The 9,943-nt window shown below is 49.3% G+C and overlaps 1 protein-coding gene across 8 annotated transcripts in view; it reads left to right on the top strand.

The window, feature by feature from the left end:
• Positions 1–9,943, top strand: part of FAT3 (FAT atypical cadherin 3) — a 711,071-nt gene that overhangs the window by 424,224 nt on the left and 276,904 nt on the right. The window lies entirely within an intron of this gene.

Genomic DNA, 9,943 nt, shown 5'->3' with positions numbered 1-9,943 from the left:
GAATGTTGGTATATTTTACAGATAACTGTCTGACTCCGCATGGTGCCCGGTAACCCCGAGATTTACAGAACTTCATGGCAACTAATCGTTATTAAAAAATATCATCCCCAGGGGACGGGGGGCGCTCTGGCATCTTATATGATTCATTTTGCAGGAGCAGGTAATTGGCTGCATAGCTTTCAGTCTTTTTTTTTAAGGTACGGCACAGTTGTCAGGCGTGAATTACATAAGTTTAATATCAGCAGAGACGGATTTTCTAAATCTCCAGGATTTTCTTTTGTAATTTTAACATTCTTTAATATGGAAGGAGCGAGGCGATGGGTCGCAGCGAAGAAATACTTTGATTAATGATGTGTCACCGCGTCAGATGTTCGAGGTGTGAAACAACACGTTCCTTACATTAAGAGAACAATGGGAAGATTAATTGTCTGTGCCCCTCGCTCCAGAAACACATGTTATTACAGTGTAAAGTAGCAGCTTTGTCATCTGTGGGGGAGGGTGGGGGGTGATGTTTATTTCAGGATCAGCAGGCCATTATATCATTGAAACTCCCTGTAATCCGGCATCCAATAGTCCAGAAATACTAGAAACTATAGGCCTCCATACTCATTAAAACAATCATTCGGCATACATCTATCTCCCCCGATTCCCACATAAGCAGTATGTCTGATTCGGCTGAGCATCCTTGTGTCCTACATGAGTGAGCCGCTGTCAGACTCCTCCGGTGGTGGCTTCTCTCCCGGATTCTCTATGATTGTGCCACTGTCAGACTTCTCCGGTGGTGGCTACTCTCCTGGATTCTCTATGAGAGTGCCGCTGTCAGACTCCTCCGGTGGCGGCTTCTCTCCTGGATTCTCTATGATTGTGCCATTGTCAGACTCCTCCGGTGGCGTCTTCTCTCCCGGATTCTCTATGATTGTGCCACTGTCAGATTCCTCCGGTGGCGTCTTCTCTCCCGGATTCTCTATGAGTGAGCCGCTGTCAGATTCCTCCGGTGGCGGCTCCTCTCCTGGATTCTCTATGATTGTGCCACTGTCAGACTCCTCCGGTGGCGGCTTCTCTCCTGGATTCTCTATGATTGTGCCACTGTCTGACTTCTCCGGTGGGCGTCTTCTCTCCCGGATTCTCTATGAGTGAGCTGCTGTCAGACTCCTCCGGTGGCGGCTTCTCTCCCGGATTCTCTATGATTGTGCCACTGTCAGATTCCTCCGGTGGCGGCTTCTCTCCCGAATTCTCTATGAGTGAGCCGCTGTCAGACTCCTCCGGTGGTGGCTTCTCTCCCGGATTCTCTATGAGAGAGCCGCTGTCAGACTCTTCCGGTGGCGGCTACTCCCGGATTCTCTATGATTGTGCCACTGTCTGACTTCTCCGGTGGGCGTCTTCTCTCTCGGATTCTCTATGATTGTGCCACTGTCAGACTCCTCCGGTGGTGGCTTCTCTCCTGGACTCTCTATGAGGGTGCCACTGGCAGACTCCTCCGGTGGTGGCTTCTCCTGGATTGTCTGTGAAGGTGCCACTGTCAGACTCCTCCGGTGGCATCTTCTCTCCCGGATTCTCTATGATTGTGCCACTGTCAGACTTCTCTGGTGGCGGCTTCTGTCTTGGATTCTCTATGAGAAAGCCGCTGTCATACTCCTCCGGTGGCGGCTTCTGTCTTGGATTCTCTATGAGAAAGCCTCTGTCAGACTCCTCCGGTGGCGGCTTCTGTCTTGGATTCTCTATGAGAGTGCCGCTGTCATACTCCTCCGGTGGTAGCTTCTGTCTTGGATTCTCTATGAGAAAGCCGCTGTCAGACTCCTCCGGTGGCGGCTTCTGTCTTGCATTCTCTATGAGAGTGCCGCTGTCAGACTCCTCCGGTGGTGGCTTCTGTCTTGGATTCTCTATGATAAAGCCGCTGTCAGACTCCTCCGGTGGCGGCTTCTGTCTTGGATTCTCTATGAGAGTGCCACTGTCAGACTCCTCCGGTGGTGGCTACTGTCTTGGATTCTCTATGAGAAAGCCGCTGTCATACTCCTCCGGTGGTGGCTTCTGTCTTGGATTCTCTATGAGAGTGCCGCTGTCAGACTCCTCCGGTGGTGGCTTCTGTCTTGGATTCTCTATGAGAAAGCCGCTGTCATACTCCTCCGGTGGTGGCTTCTGTCTTGGATTCTCTATGAGAGTGCCGCTGTCAGACTCCTCCGGTGGTGGCTTCTCTCCCGGATTCTCTATGAGGGTGCCGCTGTCAGACTCCTCCGGTGGTGGCTTCTGTCCCGTATTCTCTATGAGAGTGCCGCTGTCAGACTCCTCCGGTGGCGGCTTCTCTCCTGGATTCTCTATGAGAGAGCCGCGGTCAGACTCCTCCGGTGGCGGCTTCTCTCCTGGATTGTCTGTGAGGATGCCGATGTCAGACTCCTCCGGTGGCAGCTTCTCTCCTGGATTTTCTATGAGAGTGCCGCTGTCAGATTCCTCCGGTAGTGGCTTCTCTCCCGTATTCTCTATGAGAGTGCCGCTGTCAGACACCTCCGGTGGTGGCTTCTCTCCTGGATTCTCTATGAGAGTGCCACGATCAGATGCATCATAAACCGTGTGGAAAGAAAAACCCGCATCAAAACACCTACATGTTGTTATAAGACTATGACAAAAAAACATGTTTTACAGAAGCGTTTTATTTGGAAGTGGATTTTTCAGTCAGAAAAATCTGCATAAAAAAAGTCAGTGCGAACATACCCTTAAGGTTTTTTATGTGGATTTTAGAAATGGAATTGATTTGTGCACAGAACATGAACCAAAATATTGACATGACACCGATTCTCCCAAACTCTCTGCAAGAAAAATTGCTATACAGGTCCTTCTCAAAAAATTAGCATATAGTGTTAAATTTCATTATTTACCATAATGTAATGATTACAATTAAACTTTCATATATTATAGATTCATTATCCACCAACTGAAATTTGTCAGGTCTTTTATTGTTTTAATACTGATGATTTTGGCCTACAACTCCTGATAACCCAAAAAACCTGTCTCAATAAATTAGCATATTTCAACCGTCCAATCAAATAAAAGTGTTTTTTAATAACAAACAAAAAAACCATCAAATAATAATGTTCAGTTATGCACTCAATACTTGGTCGGGAATCCTTTGGCAGAAATGACTGCTTCAAGGCGGCGTGGCATGGAGGCAATCAGCCTGTGACACTGCTGAGATGTTATGGAGGCCCAGGATGCTTCAATAGCGGCCTTAAGCTCATCCAGAGTGTTGGGTCTTGCGTCTCTCAACTTTCTCTTCACAATATCCCACAGATTCTCTATGGGGTTCAGGTCAGGAGAGTTGGCAGGCCAATTGAGCACAGTAATACCATGGTCAGTAAACCATTTACCAGTGGTTTTGGCACTGTGAGCAGGTGCCAGGTCGTGCTAAAAAATGAAATCTTCATCTCCATAAAGCATTTCAGCCGATGGAAGCATGAAGTGCTCCAAAATCTCCTGATAGCTAGCTGCATTGACCCTGCCCTTGATGAAACACAGTGGACCAACACCAGCAGCTGACATGGCACCCCACACCATCACTGACTGTGGGTACTTGACACTGGACTTCAGGCATTTTGGCATTTCCTTCTCCCCAGTCTTCCTCCAGACTCTGGCACCTTGATTTCCGAATGACATGCAAAATTTGCTTTCATCAGAAAAAAGTACTTGGGACCACTTAGCAACAGTCCAGTGCTGCTTCTCTGTAGCCCAGGTCAGGCGCTTCTGCCGCTGTTTATGGTTCAAAAGTGGCTTTACCTGGGGAATGCGGCACCTGTAGCCCATTTCCTGCACACGCCTGTGCACGGTGGCTCTGGATGTTTCCACACCAGACTCAGTCCACTGCTTCCTCAGGTTCCCCAAGGTCTGGAATCGGTCCTTCGCCGCAATCTTCCTCAGGGTCCGGTCACCTCTTCTCGTTGTACAGCGTTTTCTGCCACATTGTTTCCTTCCAACAGACTTACCATTGAGGTGCCTTGATACAGCACTCTGGGAACAGCCTATTTGTTGAGAAATTTCTTTCTGGGTCTTACCCTCTTGCTTGAGGGTGTCAATGATGGCCTTCTTGACATCTGTCAGGTCGCTAGTCTTACCCATGATGGGGGTTTTGAGTAATGAACCAGGCAGGGAGTTTTTAAAAGCCTCAGGTATCTTTTGCATGTGTTTAGAGTTAATTAGTTGATTCAGAAGATTAGGGTAATAGGTCGTTTAGAGAACCTTTTCTTGATATGCTAATTTATTGAGACAGGTTTTTTGGGTTATCAGGAGTTGTAGGCCAAAATCCTCAGTATTAAAACAATAAAAGACCTGACAAATTTCAGTTGGTGGATAATGAATCTATAATATATGAAAGTTTAATTGTAATCATTACATTATGGTAAATAATGAAATTTAACACTATATGCTAATTTTTTGAGAAGGACCTGTATGTGTATATATTGTGACAAAACACTCCGGGATCGCCTTTGCTGGGGTCAAAGGTCACGTGGTTTGCGCATTGAATTCTGAGGCGACAGCGGGTTTCCAAGTTAACTGACCTCAGGTCAGGTTTATTAAAGTGAAAGCAAATACAGAAAACAAAACATAAAAATAAATCCTAGCCTGTCCGGCGCTAACTAAACAAATACGTTGCTATCTAACAACTGGGGGGGCTTCTCCCTCCCAGCTAACATTACACAGATCATGAGCACAGCTCTCACTCACATTTGTCTCACACAGACAGGCATTCTGTGTGCCCCAGGCTAACACCTGAAACCTCCAGCTGGTCAGGCTTTATTCCTGCACTTATTAACCCCTCGGTATCCTGAATACACTGAGCGGCCTAATTCACATAGGACAAATACCTGGGCGATATATACCTGCCTCCGACTACCAGACCGACATGACTCTTACATATCCTCCCCCCCTGCTCAGACCACTCAGGTCGAGCAAGAATACTCTCAAAACAGTGTACTCGGGACAGGGCATCAGCGTTCCCCATCTGCACCCCGGGGCGGTGCTCCACCGTGAAAGAGTAAGCCTGCAGGGCAAGGAACCACCGGGTTACCCGACTATTACGGTCCTTGTGGAGATGCATCCACTTGAGAGGGGCATGGTCCGTGACCAGCCTAAACTTCCTACCTGCCAGGTAATATTTGAGGGAGTCGAGAGCCCATTTGATGGCTAGGCACTCTTTTTCAATCACGGCATACCTCTGCTCATGTACATTCAGTTTCCGACTGAGGTAGAGGACCGGGTGTTCGACTCCGTCCCTTACCTGGGAAAGTACAGCTCCGACACCAGTATCAGAAGCACCACAAACTCGCTGCTGAAATCAGGAGTCACTAGTACGGGCTGAGAGCACAAAGCCCGTTTCAGACTGTGGAAGGCCTCTTCAGCCGCTGAGGACCATTTTACCATGACGGAATCCCTCCCTTTGGTAAGATCCGTCAAGGGGGTAGCCATGGCCGCAAAGTTGGGTATGAACCGGCGATAATAGCCGGCAATGCCCAGGAAAGCTTGAACTTGTTTCTTGTTCACTGGTTGCAGCCAGCCCTGAATTGCCTGTATTTTGTCGATCTGGGGTTTAACCACTCCTCTGCCAATCACGTAGCCCAAGTATCGGGCTTCTTCAAGGCCGATGTGACATTTCTTGGGATTCGCCGTTAAGCCTGCGTCTCTCAGGTCATCAATCACCGCCTGTACCTTCCGGAGGTGAGCTTCCCAGTCCACGCTGTAAATTATGATGTCGTCTAGGTAGGCAGAAGCGTACTGCCTGTGGGGCCTCAAGACTCGATCCATCAATCTCTGGAACATTGCTGGGGCTCCGTGAAGTCCAAACGGCATGTAGATATACTGGAACAGCCCTTCCGGTGTAGCAAATGCCGCCTCGGCCAGAGGGATCTGCCAGTACCCCTTTGTTAGATCCAGGGTCGTAATGTATCGGGCTTTACCCAGCCGATCGATCAACTCATCGACCCAGGGCATAGGGTAGGCATCAAATTTAGAAACCGAGTGCTGCAAAGCCCAGCACAACACGGAGCCACCATGGACCAGATACCGATAGTTAAAATTGCAACCTGGTGAGCCTACAGCCCTTACCGCACACCGGACCGCTGCAACAGAACGGTGAGTGCATAATTCGTTCACAGGCTTCTCCAGGCTCACCAGGTTGCAATTTTAACTATCGGTATCTGGTCCATGGTGGCTCCGTGTTGTGCTGGGCTTTGCAGCACTCTTTTTTCTGGCATTTATTTTACTGGCACACTATGCACAACCTAAGCACAGTATTAGGTGCATATCCTTAGTTGTTGTACACTATAGCGCGAACCCATTTGTTTTTACATTGATTTTATTCACTAATCGACAGCTGAAGCCCCTCTCTGTCTCGGTTCTTGCAGCTCAGTGTCTTTGTGGGGAGCGCTGGTGTATTACTATATATCTAAATTTAGAAACCGCATTCAGTTTCCTAAAGTCATTGCAAAACCGTATAGAGCCATCCAGCTTAGGTATCAACACGATTGGACTGGACCAGGCGCTGTGCGACTCTTCAATGACTCCTAAGTCCAACATTGCCTTCACCTCCCGGGAGACGGCTTCATGGCGTGCTTCCGGAATCCGGTATGGCTTCACATGAACTGTGACACCAGGCTCTGTGACAATCTCATGTTTCACTAGCCTAGTCTGGCCAGGTTTTTCCGAGAAAAACTGTTGGTTCTGTAACAAAAACTGCTTAACCTTAGATTTTTGTCGTTCAGAGAGAGTCTCGGCAATCTGCACCTCCGGTACGGTAGGTGAGCAAACCGGACGGGGCAGATCCGCTGTTAGGGCAGCGCGGTCTTTCCAGGGTTTTATCAGATTCACATGATAAATCTGTTCTGGTTTTCTCTTACCAGGCTGGTGCACTTTATAGTTCACTTCTCCAACTCGTTCCATGACCTCAAAGGGGCCCTGCCATTTCGCCAGAAATTTACTATCCACCGTAGGGATTAGGATCAACACCCTATCCCCGGGTGCAAACGTACGGACCTTGGCGCCTCTATCATAACTTAGCCTCTGGGCTCCCTGGGCCTGTAACATATGTTCCCTAACAACGGGAATGACAGCAGCAATACGGTCCTGCATTTGCGTTACATGGTCTATCACCGTTTTAAAGGGAGTGACTTTACCTTCCCAGGTTTCTTTTGCGACGTCCAACAGTCCACGGGGACGACGGGCGTATAATAGCTCGAAAGGCGAGAACCCTGTGGAAGACTGGGGAACTTCCCTAATGGCAAACAGCAAATAGGGTAACAAGTAATCCCAGTTCTTCCCATCTTTGTCTATCGCCTTCCGGAGCATCTGCTTTAAGGTTTTATTGAACCGCTCAACCAACCCATCTGTTTGAGGGTGATAGACAGACGTACGCAACTGGTCTATTTGTAAGAGCCTGCAGAGCTCCTTCATCACCCTTGACATAAAGGGAGTCCCCTGGTCGGTGAGTATCTGTTTTGGAATTCCCACCCGACTAAACACTTGTACCAACTCTTTGGCGATCGTTTTGGTAGCAGTGTTACACAAAGGGATGGCTTCTGGATAACGAGTGGCATAGTCCATGATGACGAGGATATGTTGGTGCCCACGTGCGGACCGGGGAAGGGGCCCAACCAGATCCATCCCAATTCTCTCAAAAGGGACCCCAATGATAGGGAGGGGTACCAAAGGGCTACAGAACCGAGTTTTAGGCGCAGAGACTTGGCACTCTGGACAGGACTCACAATAGTTACGCACATCATTATGTATTCCGGGCCACACAAAACAATGCGATATCCTTTCTGTGGTTTTCTGTACCCCCAGATGTCCCCCCATTATATGTCCGTGGGCCAGGTCCAGTACCTTCCGCCGATAAGGTTTGGGTACCACTAACTGTTGCACAATATCTTCCCCTTTTTTCTCTACCTGGTAGAGTAAATCATTTTCAAGAACCATGTACGGGTACGCTAGCCTAGTGTCAGGTTCTACGGGTACCCCATCTATCATTTTTACATTTTTCCTAGCCGGAGTCAGGGTAGGATCTCTCATTTGCTCGCTGTGGAAGTCATCCAACTGGACTCCCAAATCTGGTAGGCAGGGTGCTGGATGGCTGCCTGCCTCTGCCTCTCGCTGAGTTTCCTCAGTTCCCCCGCCATAACTGAGAAGGGGAACTGAAGGTTAGATTCAATAACCTCCCCAGTAACGTCTTCCTGTGGGGTCTCGTCTAGGAACTCGGGACCTCCAGATGGCATGGGGGAAGGTTCACAGCTACCGTGAAGGAGCAACTGATTCTCCCATAACTGCCAGAAATGGGGGAAATCCCTACCCAGGATTATATCATGTAACAATGCAGGAACGAGTCCCACTTTGTGTTGCACAGACCCATAGGGAGTGGAAATCAGTATGACCGCTGTTAGGTACGAGCAGGTGTCACCATGCACACATGTTACAGAGAATTTGTCAGACGAACCAGACGGAAGTGCCACCAGACTAGCTTTCACCAGAGTCACCACACTTCCAGAGTCTAGTAACGCCACAACACTTTTCCCATCAACAGATAATTCACACAGGTGTTTTGCTATATCATTTTGGCCCGCATTCACATTCACCAGCCGTGTAAGCAAAGACATGCGTTTCTTAGAGTCTATAACATCGCACTGCATGGGTTCAGTGGTAACAGGACAGTTCGCAGAAACATGGCCCTTCTCACGGCAATGGAAACACCTAACAGGCCCCCTACTGAGACCACCGTCCCATACTCTCGGTCTCGGAGTGCGAGCAGTCCCGGGTTCCTCCCCCACAGTTTTTGGCGATTTTCCTTCACCCGCAGTCGCTGGAACAGTCTTACCGGTTCCACGAGGAGAAGGCACAGGCCGGTTGCTAGCGGTTTCGTCGGGAAGTCCTTCTGCCACGGAATAACGCTCGACCAACTCCACAAGTTGATCCGCTGTCGTGGGATTTCCTTGGCTTACCCACCTTTTCAGCGCTGGAGGTAGCACTCTCAGGTACTTGTCCAGGACAACCCGCTGGATTATTTCTGGGGTTGTCAGTACCTTGGGCTGCAGCCATTTCTTTGTCAAGTAGATCAGGTCGAACATCTGAGACCGCGGCGGTTTATCAGGCTGGTATGTCCACTGGTGTACCCTCTGCGCACGGACAGCCGTCGTCACACCTAGCCGGGCCAGGATCTCAACTTTCAGCTTCTCAAAGTCCTGAGCGACTTCCGGGTCCAAGTCATGGTAAGCTTTTTGGGCCTCGCCGGAGAGAAACGGAGCAATCAAATCGGCCCATCGTGCCTTCGGCCACTTCTCCCTCAGCGCCGTCCGCTCAAACGTTGTCAGGTATGCTTCGACGTCATCTTCTGCAGTCAACTTTTGCCAGTACCGACTCACATGGATCCTTCTGGACTCTGCTTCCGGGTCTACCTCAGGCATGCTCACCAGGCGCTGCGCCACCTGTTGGAGAAGCTGGCGGTCTGCAACCGTCATGTCCATTAACTCCTTCAGCTGTGCGGCCATCAAGCGATTAGCTTCATGCTGTGCGGCAGTGGCCTGCTGCTGTACGGCAGTGGACTGTACTAGGGCTTTCACCACGTCTTCCATACTGTCGCCTGTGCCACGCGATGCCCGCGTTCTCCACCACAATGTAACAAAACACTCCGGGATCGCCTTTGCTGGGGTCAAAGGTCACGTGGTTTGTGCATTGAACTCTGAGGCGACAGCAGGTTTCCAAGTTAACTGACCTCAGGTCAGGTTTATTAAAGTGAAAGCAAATACAGAAAACAAAACATAAAAATAAATCCTAGCCTGTCCGGCGCTAACTAAACAAATACGTTGCTATCTAACAACTGGGGGGGCTTCTCCCTCCCAGCTAACATTACACAGATCATGAGCACAGCTCTCACTCACGTTTGTCTCACACAGACAGGCATTCTGTGTGCCCCAGG

The sequence above is a fragment of the Ranitomeya variabilis genome, chromosome 3 (assembly GCF_051348905.1).
Source record: "Ranitomeya variabilis isolate aRanVar5 chromosome 3, aRanVar5.hap1, whole genome shotgun sequence".
NCBI lineage: Eukaryota > Metazoa > Chordata > Amphibia > Anura > Dendrobatidae > Ranitomeya > Ranitomeya variabilis.
The sequence above is the reverse complement of the archived record's forward strand: the minus strand, read 5'-3'. Positions and strand labels throughout refer to the sequence as shown.